Below are 10,908 nucleotides of genomic sequence, written 5' to 3' on the forward strand. Positions count from 1 at the left end.
TTACAGTTTAAGTTAAACGAGAAAAGTATAACCATATTGTGAGTGGTACAGGTACCTATTTGAAATGTATGAGATGTGAGCTCAATATATGCTATGTGAATTGTATTAGATAGTGATGAGTAAGTTGTGCTTATGCCTACTTTTGTATTATGAGCATGATGATGAACGGTAAAGTTGTTGTTATATTTAATTACATTCAACTTACTAAGTTTTATGCTTACTCCCTCTCCTTTCCATTTCCCTATAGTGCCGCCTAATTAACTCGAGGATCATCGGACGTCGGAGGCATCGGTCACACTATCAACAAAAGCACTTGGTACATTTGGTTTTGTTATTTTGAATATGGCATGTATAGGGCTTAAACATTTGAGTTTTGTGTTAATGTTAATTTGGCCAAATGTGTTGGCTTGGGATGAATCATTTCATTTTGTATAAATCCTTGGATAATGGCTAATATTCATTATTGATATATGCAAATGATGATATTTTCATGGATGAGTAAATTGCATGAATGAGATAATGCTTATGTGGCTGATTAGTCCTTGTATTGTTGTGTGGATTTGTCATGTTAGATGTTAGTGCAAGTAATGGTGGAAAAAAGGCTTGGTAAATAGCATTATTTTCTCTACATGGGTAGACACACGGGCATGTTGCTTGGCCGTGTGCCCCCTGCACATAAAATTTGCAAGTCAATATGCATGGTAGTAAACACATGGGCAGAGACACGGCCGTGTGTCTTAGCTGTGTGGAGGACATGGCCACTGGCCACGGGCGTGTGCCTTGGCCGTGTGCCCTAAATTGGATGCTGATGTCAGAAAAAGAGTGTCAATGTTTTTAGACACGGGATAAGACACTGGTGTGTCATGGCCGTGTGATGGACACGGGCCATTGACACGGGTATGTATCAGACCATGTGAAAACCCCTGTAGGTTCAAATTTAGAATTTAATTCACACGGGCATGGGACACGGGCATGTCCCTAGATGCTTAGGCCGTATGTGTCACACAGGTATGGGACACGGGCGTGTCCCTAGATGCTTAGGTCGTGTTTGTCACACGGGCCATCAGCATGGCCGTGTTATAATGACCACACGAGCGTGTTGCCCTTTCACACGGGAGTGCGCCCTGTTTCAAGAGTTATTTTTCTAAAGTTAATTAAAGGACCAGGTTGGTCCCGAATGGTTTCCCATGGATGTTTGGGGCCTCGTAGGCCCCTATTAAGGAGTTTAAACAAAGTTCAAAAAATTGAATTTGATCGAGTCTTATTGACATCGATATGATTGTATGCATGTGATTAAGTGTGGTAACGCCTCGTATCCCGTCCCAGCGTAGGGCTCAGGTGTGGGGTGTTACACTAGTGGATGACTCAGCCATGTGTAACACAATGCCTAACGACTCGGCCATGTGTCATCTGAGGGTTCCTTTGTATGCAAGTCAGTGAGTTACATGGCCTAGCACACGGCCTGACATACGGGCGTGTTAGGCTATTTCGAGAGTTACATGGCCTAGAACACGAGCGTGTGATATAGTTGTGTACCCTACTAAGAGAGTTACACGGGTGAGGACACGTGTAACAGCCCAATTTAGGGCCTAGTCAGAATAGTGGTTCCAGGACCACGAATCTGAAGTTAGAGAAATTATTTTATTATTATTTAGATGTTATAGCATGTTTTAAGAGTGCATTAAAAATTTGGTGAAGAAATTTTAGTGTTTGTGAGCTTAATTGTGAAAAAGAACTAAATCGTATAAAATGCAAAAGTCATAAATTGATAGATAAAAGTTTCAAATAGCTAGAGAACCAAAATTGAGGGTCTTTAAAGGAGAATTAGACCCTAATTTAGAGCTTGGCCGACCATGGGAGACAATTTGGTCAAAAAGTCCAAATTTGGTTGGGTTTGGTGGCTAATTTGACTAAAATAGAAATAAAATAAGAAAAAGATGATATCACATTCTCATACTCTTCTCTACCACCAATTTTTAGCCATTTTAAGGGTTTTGAACTCCCAAAAATTTCAGCAACTCATTCCTCTTCCAAGTTAGTGATTTACATGCTCTTTCTTGATGATTTTTACATTTTTGCACCCCTTGAAACATGAGCTTTCAAATGAGGGGACTATCTTACAAGATGGTTGAGAGTGTAGGGTTTTGCCATGAAATCATGTGAGTAGTTTTCTAAAATTTCATGGAAGAAAATGAGTCTTGGGTGTCTTATAAACAACTTTTGTGAAAGGGGTTAGCATGAAAACACCTAAAAGAGCCATTTTGCACAAGTTGCAAAATAGATGATAAATATGTGAAATAATGGGGATTTTGGATTTTCTATAAGTGTAAAAAGTGTTTGGCTAGGCATAAGACATGAAGAAATTCGATAAAAAAAATTAATCTTCGGACTTAGGGGTAAAATGGTCATTTTGTCAAAAATTAGGGGCAAAATGGTCATTTTACCAAAGATGTGAATTGTCGATTGCTAAATTCTATTTAGTGACTAAATAAGTAAACTTTCCTATTATAGATTAAGAATTACCAAGTCTGAGCCTAGACCGAGGGAAAGCCAAGCAAATCGACTAAAACATCTAATCGCTACATTCTGAAATCTAAGGTAAGTTGTATATAAATAATACAACTACATTGATAATATATGTGTTTGAATTGAATCAAAATTATTATAGCATAAATCGCTTGATTTGTGGAAATGATAAATGATAAAAATAGAGATAGTAGAATTCCCATTGGAACCCTAGGAAATAAATCGGATATTCATGCCATGACGATTGGGTAATTTGTGTGAGCTAGTGTAAGACATGTCTGGGACATGCATTGGCCACATTACAAGAACCAGTGTAAGACCATGTCTGGGACATGGCATCAGCATTGAGACGAGTGCTAGTGTAAGACATGTCCGGGATATGCATCGGCATCGGGACATAAGCCAGTGTAAGACATGTCTAGGACATGCGTCGGCTACGAGATGTGAGTCAGTGTAAGACCATGTCTGGGATATGGCTTCGACTTGAGATATGAGCCAGTGTAAGACCGTGTCTAGGACATGGCATCGGCGCCTTAACAATGTTTGAGGCTTAATGGATGTCCGATAGTGTACCAAATGGTTCAGCAGTAAAAGTTATGATTTCTAGTCATTAAAGAAAGTATAACCGTGTTGTGAATGATATAGGTACCTATTCGGTATGTTTGAGTCGTGAGCTCAATATATACTATATGATGTGTATTGAATATTGATGAGTAAGCCTTACTTATGCCCACTTATATACTATGAGCTTGTTGATGAATGGTAAAGTTGTGTTGTATATTTATTTATGTGCAACTTACAAAGCTTTCTACTTACTTCCTCTCCTTTTTCATTTTCTTATAGTGCCGCCTATCTACCTCAAGGATCAACTGAAGTCAGAGATATCGATTACACTATCAATCGAAGCATTCAGTATAGTTTGATTTATATTTTTGAATATGGCATGTATAGGGAACTAGACTTGTGTTTTGTGTTGTTATTAATTTGGCCAAAAGTGTTGGCTTGGGATAAAAACCTCATTTTGTATTAAGTCTTGAATGATGGCTAATATTCATTTTGATATATGCAAATGGTGTTATGTTCACGGATGAGTAAAATGCACAAATGAAATGTTGTCTATTGTGGCTGATTTTATTGCATGAAATAGTCTTGTACTGGTTTTGGTTGCTTTTGTGTAGGTTGTGTAAGCAAGGGTGACAAAGACGCTTGGTAAATAGCCTGATTTTGTCCACACGGGTACACATACGGGCGTGTACCTAGGCCGTGTGTGACATACGGCCAACCCCATGGGCGTGTAGTCCGGCCCTGTGTTCCCTGCACGTAAAAATTTTAAGTCAGTATGCATGATAATAAACACACGGGCAGAGATATGGCCATATGTCTCAGCCGTATGAAGGACATGGCCTAGCACACGAGCATGTTACTTGGTCTATGACATTTTAGGGTTGCTGACATCAGAAACAGAATGTCCAGGTTTTTGTACATGAGCTAGGACACGGGCATGTCATGGCCGTGTGAAGGACACGAGCGTGTGCCAGGTCATGTGAAAACCCCTGTAGGTGTGCATTTAGATTAATTCCACACGGGTGGAGAACACGGGCATGTGCCATTGTGTCAAGTGACATTTTTCTATAGTTGGAAAAAGAACCCGAGTTGGTTCCGAGTGATTTACGATGTGTGTTTTGGGCCTCGAAGGCCCATAAAAAGGACATGTTGATAAGTTTGAGAAAGTTTTAAATTTGTCCAAGTCTTGGATATTCGAAAATGGTTGTAAGCATTAGTTTAAGTGAGGTAACGCCTCATATTTCGTCACGGTATAGGATATGGGCATGGGGTGTTACATTTAGTGGTATTAGAGCTATGGTTTAGTCGGTTCTAGGACTAGCCTAGCATGAGTATGAGTCTAGTTATACATGCCATAACTGCATATTGATAGTTTGAAGACTCCTAAAGATTATAAATTATGTTTGCATATAGTAAATGGATCCTGATCGAGCTACGATGGATAACATAGAGAGTAATGCGCCGGCTCCCTCTAAAGGGACTGTGCCAGTTGAGAGTGAGCCCGTGACTATGGGCTAAGACAGAGGGGCTAAACAAGCTTATCTCTGAATGATGGACGCTTGGTACACGGAGTTCGTTCGTACGAATCCGAACACTCCACCTCCCCCACCTCCTCTGATTCCTCAGTATGCCCTGATAGCTCTCTAATGTGCGGGCATAATTAGGAGAGAGAAGCCTCCGGTAGACAAGATTCAGAAACAAGGGGCTGATGAATTTCAGGCCAACATAAATGACGACCCGAAGAAAGCAGAGTTTTGGTTAGAGAATACCATCAGGGTATTTGATGAACTGTAGTGCACACCTGAGGAGTGCGTGAAGTGTGTCTGTAATATCCTGAATTAGGGCTTAATCGGAATAGTGGTTTCGTGACCACAAATCTGAGATAGAAATAATAATTTTATAATTATTTTGATGATTATGATATGATTGCATGATTGTGTGAAAATTTCGTGATGAAATTCTATGCCTAAAGTGCTTAAATTGAAAGTAGGGACTAAATCGAATAAGTTGCAAAACTTGCATTCTAGAAGTTTTTAGTATGAAATTGTTTTGGAATATTAATGAGGAGGTCTTAAATAGCAATTTGACCAATTTTAAGTTCATGGACAAAATTAGGACATGGAAGGAATTTTTGGAAAGTTTAGTAGTAAGGGTATTTTGGTCATTTAGTTATTAAAATGAATTAAAAACAAAATTAAAAGCCAATTTTTGTCCATCTTCTTCATTAGGCCAAAATTTCAAGGGTTCTCCATAGCTAGGGCTTGTTTCAAGATTCCAAGCTCCATAATCAAGAAAAACGAGATTCAAGTCGCGATCGAGGAAAAGAAAAGATTGTGGACTGAATTGCAAAATCTTTATATTTTGGTACCAAGGTAAGTTCATGTGTAAATGTAGTAACATAATTGTCATTTTAAGTAATTTAATGTTGTTTATATGATATGATGCTGATTATTATCATGAAATATTATGCTTTGTGGTTATTGTTGAATAATATGTAATTATGTGAATTACCTGATGAGTATGAACTATCACCGAAGTACCGATTTCGATATTCTGTGGAAGACGGCAAAGATGTGTGATCGAGGAAAACGCCCGTTTGAACCTTGGGAATAGATTAGGATACAAGTGACATGTCACTAGGATGGTTGAGCATCCGAACTCATTGAGTTGAGTCCGAGTTCACTTATGGATGCGAATGTCTGAACTCGTTGAGTTGAGTCCGAGTTCACTTATGGATGCGAACGCCCGAGCTCGTTGAGTTGAGTCCGAGTTCACTTATGGGCGGGTTACATGGTAGGCACTTATGTGCAAATTATCCATGTATCCGAGTTGTATTCCGATGTGTTCAACGGGTGAAATTTCTAGTGAAATGGAAGAACACTTAAGATGCAAGTGACGTTTTGGTAAGAGTTGTGAAATGGACACTTTGGACAGGTATGTTCTTAACCCTCGGGTTGAAAATAGATACAACAATGATAAGGTGGTAAGATGAGGAATGATGTTTAGAAATGTGATATATGTTTTGGTGATACCATGCTAAAGTTGTTTGGTATATTTGTATTGTTATGTTACTTGTTATTTACATATGAACTTACTAAGCATTTATGCTTACTCCCTCCTCTTTATTTACTGTAGTTTTGAACAAGCCATCTCGGGAATCGGGACAGGTCGAAGGTTCGATCACACTATCCAAAGGACTTTCATCTGGGTAAATGGCTTGTAAAACTTAAGTATGGCATGTATAGCAATATACTTATTTTGTGTAAATAATTTTATGATATGGCCATGTTTGGTTGAGAAAATGTTTGATATTGATAAGTCATGGTGATGGCTAATTTAGATCATGTTTGATATTATGGAAGTTTAATAGGTTATCTAGTTCATAAAAATTCATGGAAAGATGAAACTTGCCTTAAAACAGAATATTGCTGCAGCAATGACATGAATTTGAAAAATCACTAAAAATAGTATAAATGGAAATAAATGATGAGTAAGTTATGAAATTGAAGCTTAATGAGTCTATTTTCATGTGGATTGAACAAAAAAGGCATATAAATTATATTTTATGAGATATTTAAACTTTTGTGAAATAGGGCTAGAGTGATTTCTGGATCCTCTGTTCTAACTTTAAAAATTCATAATAAATTTTAAAAAAATAATTATAAGTTGTTCTTTATATTTACAGGTTCTTTATTAAGCCTGGTTTTAAGAGAAACAAACCTCATAGTCATTTAATTTCTGTATAGAGAAATATCTGATTCGTAATACACAGAGGTCAGAGCAGTCGAACCCTGAAATAGGGGAGACTTTAACTAATAAACTGTACTAATTGGCCGAACAAAAAAATTCTAGAAAATAATTAGTAAATAGATATTTGAGTCTAGATTTAGGGAAAATTTACGGATCTATATTTCAAGTTTCGTAACTCGAGATATGATTTTTTTGTAACTGTGACGTGGGTAGTTAGAAAGCTGTGAATGTAGAAATAAATGATTTGAAGTTATTAATTTGATAAATATTGTTCGGTAACCCCTCAAGCTCGACTCCGGCGATGGCCTCGGGCGTGGGGGCGTTACATTTAGTGGTATCAAAGCAGGTTTAGTCAGTTCTCGAACTACGTGTTGTATGTACGGATTTTGCTATACATGCCATATGTATGAATTGTGATAGTGTGACGACTTCTGACCTTTTTAAATGATTTTTATATAGTAAATGGATCCCGATCCAGCTGTGGCAGATGAAGTAGAGAGTAATGCGCCAGCTCCGGCTGAAGGGGCTGCGCCGACTGAAAACCCACCTCCTACTGTTGGTCAGGGAGGAGGAGAAAAGGATCGAGAAGCCTTTCTCCAAATGATGAGTGCATGGTACACTGAGTTCGTTCGTACGAACCCAAATGTACGACCTCCCCCACCTCCCCCAATTCCTCAATATATGCCTCCGTTGCCTCAAGGAGTGGATATGATAAAATTTCATAAAACCCCCGTTGATAGAATTCGTAAACAAGGGGCAGAAGAATTTAGAGCAAATATTGATGATGATGTAGAGAAAGCAGAGTTCTGGCTTGAAAATTTTGTCCGGGTATTTGATGAATTATCTTGTACACCTGAAGAATGTTTGAAATGTGCTACATCTTTGTTGAGAGATTCAGCCTATAATTGGTGGAAGACTTTGATTTCGGTAGTACCGAACGAGAGGGTAACCTGGGAATTCTTTCAAGAAGAGTTTCGGAAGAAATATATTAGTGAAAGATTTATTGATCAGAAATGTAAAGAGTTTCTTGAGCTGAAGCAAGGTAATATGACAGTCTCAGAATATGAAAGAGAGTTTGTTCGATTGAGTAAGTATGCCAGGGAATATGTTCCTACAGAAGCCAAGATGTGCCGACGATTTGAAGACGGGCTCAACAAAGACATTAAGGTATTTGTCAGGATCCTTGAACTGAAAGAAATGGTAGTACTGGTTGATCGAGCTTGTAAGGCTGAAGAACTACTGAAGGAAAAGAAAAAGGTAGAATCTGAAACACGAAATTGGAAGAAAAGACCAATGAGTAATGCACCTTCACAGCAACCCTGAAAGTCAAGAAATATGAATCCTCGTTCCCAAGTTTCAGCTGGGCAATCATATGGAAATTTTAAGAAGCAGAATGTGGGTCCTAAATCTCAGACTACTTCTGCGGCTAGTGTGGGAAATACGAGATTTGTTAAACCCGAGTGCCAGCGGTGTGGTAGAAATCATTTTGGTCCGTACAGAGCAAATGAATGTTTTCAATGTGGTTCTCCGGATCATTTTATTAGAGACTGCCCAGAGAGAGCTGAGAAAGAAAAATTTCAGAGTGTAAAAGCTAGTGGTACAAACTCGAGGGGAAGGTATCCGAGAAAAGCTGGAAGTGAAACACGCAGTAAGAATGTAGCCAGAGATGCAGCAGTTAGATCTGAGGGAAGAGCTCCGGCTAGAACTTATGCTATTAAAGCGCGTGAAGATGCTTCCTCACCCGATGTGATTACCGGTACATTTTCTCTTTATGATATTAATGTTATTGCTTTGATTGATCCTGGTTCTACTCATTCATATGTATGCGTGAAACTGGTGTTTAGTATGAATATACCTGTTGAGAACACAGAATTTATGATTAGAGTGTCGAATCCACTAGGCAAATGCGTGATAATTGATAAAGTAAGTAAGAATTGCCCTTTAATGATTCGGGGTCATTACTTTCCGGCCGACTTGATGTTGTTGCCGTTTGATGAATTTGATATTATTTTGGGTATGGATTGGTTGACATTGCATGATGCTATAATAAATTGCAAAGAAAAGGTTATAGAATTAAAGTGTGAAAGTGGTGAAATCCTGTGGGTTGAGCCAGACAAATCAGAGGCATTATCTAGTATGATTTCTTCGATGTCGGCTCAGAGATATTTGAGAAAGGGTTATGAAGCTTATTTGGCGTATGTAATTAATACAAAAGAAGTTGAAAAGAAAGTTGAATCAGTGCCGATTGTGTGTGAATTTGGGGACGTATTTCCAGAAGAATTACCGGGTTTGCCTCCAGTCAGGGAAGTAGAATTTGGTATAGATTTGATACCGGGAACAGCTCCGATCTCGATTGCTCCATATAGAATGGCACTAACAGAGTTGAAAGAATTAAAGTCGCAGTTGCAAGAGTTGACTGATAAAGGCTTTGCGAGATCGAGTTTTTCACCTTGGGGTGCTCCCGTGTTATTCGTGAAAAAGAAGGATGGTTCTATGAGATTATGTGTTGATTATCGGTAGTTAAACAAGGTGACAATCAAAAACAAGTATCTGTTGCCGAGAATTGATGATTTGTTTGATCAGCAAAAAGGAGTGACATGGTTTTCAAAGATTGACTTGAGATCTGGGTATTATCAGCTACGAGTAAAAGAGTCAGATGTGCCTAAAACTGCTTTTAGAACAAGGTACGGTCATTATGAATTTTTAGTTATGCCGTTCGGGTTGACAAATGCTCCTGCTGTGTTTATGGACTTAATGAATCGCATATTTCGGCCATACCTGGACAGATTTGTTGTGGTGTTTATAGATGATATTTTAATTTATTCAAAAGATGAGACAGAGCATGCTGAGCATTTGAGGATAGTTTTGCAAACTTTGAGAGATAAGCAGCTGTATGCTAAGTTTAGTAAAAGTGAATTTTGGCTCCGGGAAGTTGGATTTTTGGGTCATATTGTTTCAGGTGATGGTATACGGGTTGATCCTAGTAAAATTTCAGCCATTGTTGATTGGAAACCACCGAAAAACGTAATTGAAGTTAGAAGTTTCTTGGGGCTAGCTGGGTATTATCGGCGGTTCGTAAATGGATTTTCTATAATTGTTGCTCCTATGACTAGACTACTCCGAAAGGATGTTAAATTTGAATGGACGGAAGAATGTCAACAGAGTTTCGAAGAATTGAAAAAGTTATTAACTGAAGCACCAGTGTTGATACAACCCGAATTAGGTAAAGAATTTGTGGTGTATAGTGATGCTTCTCTAAATGGTTTGGGGCGTGTACTTATGCAAGAAGGAAAAGTGGTGGCTTATGTTTCGAGACAGTTAAAACCTCATGAGAAGAATTATCCTACTCACGATTTGAAATTGGTTGCGGTGGTATTTGCTTTGAAGATTTGGCGACATTATTTGTATGGTGAAAAGTGCCGAGTATATACCGATCACAAAAGTCTTAAATACTTGATGTCACAAAAAGAATTGAATTTGAGACAGCGAAGATGGTTAGAGTTATTGAAAGATTACGAGCTTGTTATCGATTATCATCCGGGAAAAGCGAATGTGGTTGTCGATGCTTTAAGCAGAAAGTTGTTGTTTGCTTTGAGAGTTATGAACACTCAGTTGAAAATTTCAGATGACGGTTCGATCCTAGCAGAGTTAAGAGCAAGACCGATGTTTTTACAAGAGATTTCTGAAGCTCAAAAAAATGATCAAGATTTGCTAGCCAAAAGAAAACAGTGTGAAGCTGATACGGGATCAAATTTCAGAATCGGTTCTGATGGTTGTTTGATGTTTAAAAATCAGATTTGTGTACCGAAAAATGATGAGTTGATTCAAAAGATTTTGCATGAAGCACATAATAGTTGTTTAGCGGTTCATCCGGGCAGTACGAAGATGTATAATGACTTGAAGAAAATGTACTAGTGGAGTGGAATGAAAAGAGATATTTCCGAGTTTGTATCAAAGTGCTTAGTTTGTCAACAAGTGAAAGCTGAACACCAAGTACCTTCGGGATTACTTCAGCCTATTATGGTTCCTGAATAGAAATGGGACCGGATTACTATGGATTTTATATCA

This window comes from Gossypium hirsutum, chromosome A10 (genome assembly GCF_007990345.1).
Source record: "Gossypium hirsutum isolate 1008001.06 chromosome A10, Gossypium_hirsutum_v2.1, whole genome shotgun sequence".
In the NCBI taxonomy this organism is placed as follows: Eukaryota; Viridiplantae; Streptophyta; class Magnoliopsida; order Malvales; family Malvaceae; genus Gossypium; species Gossypium hirsutum.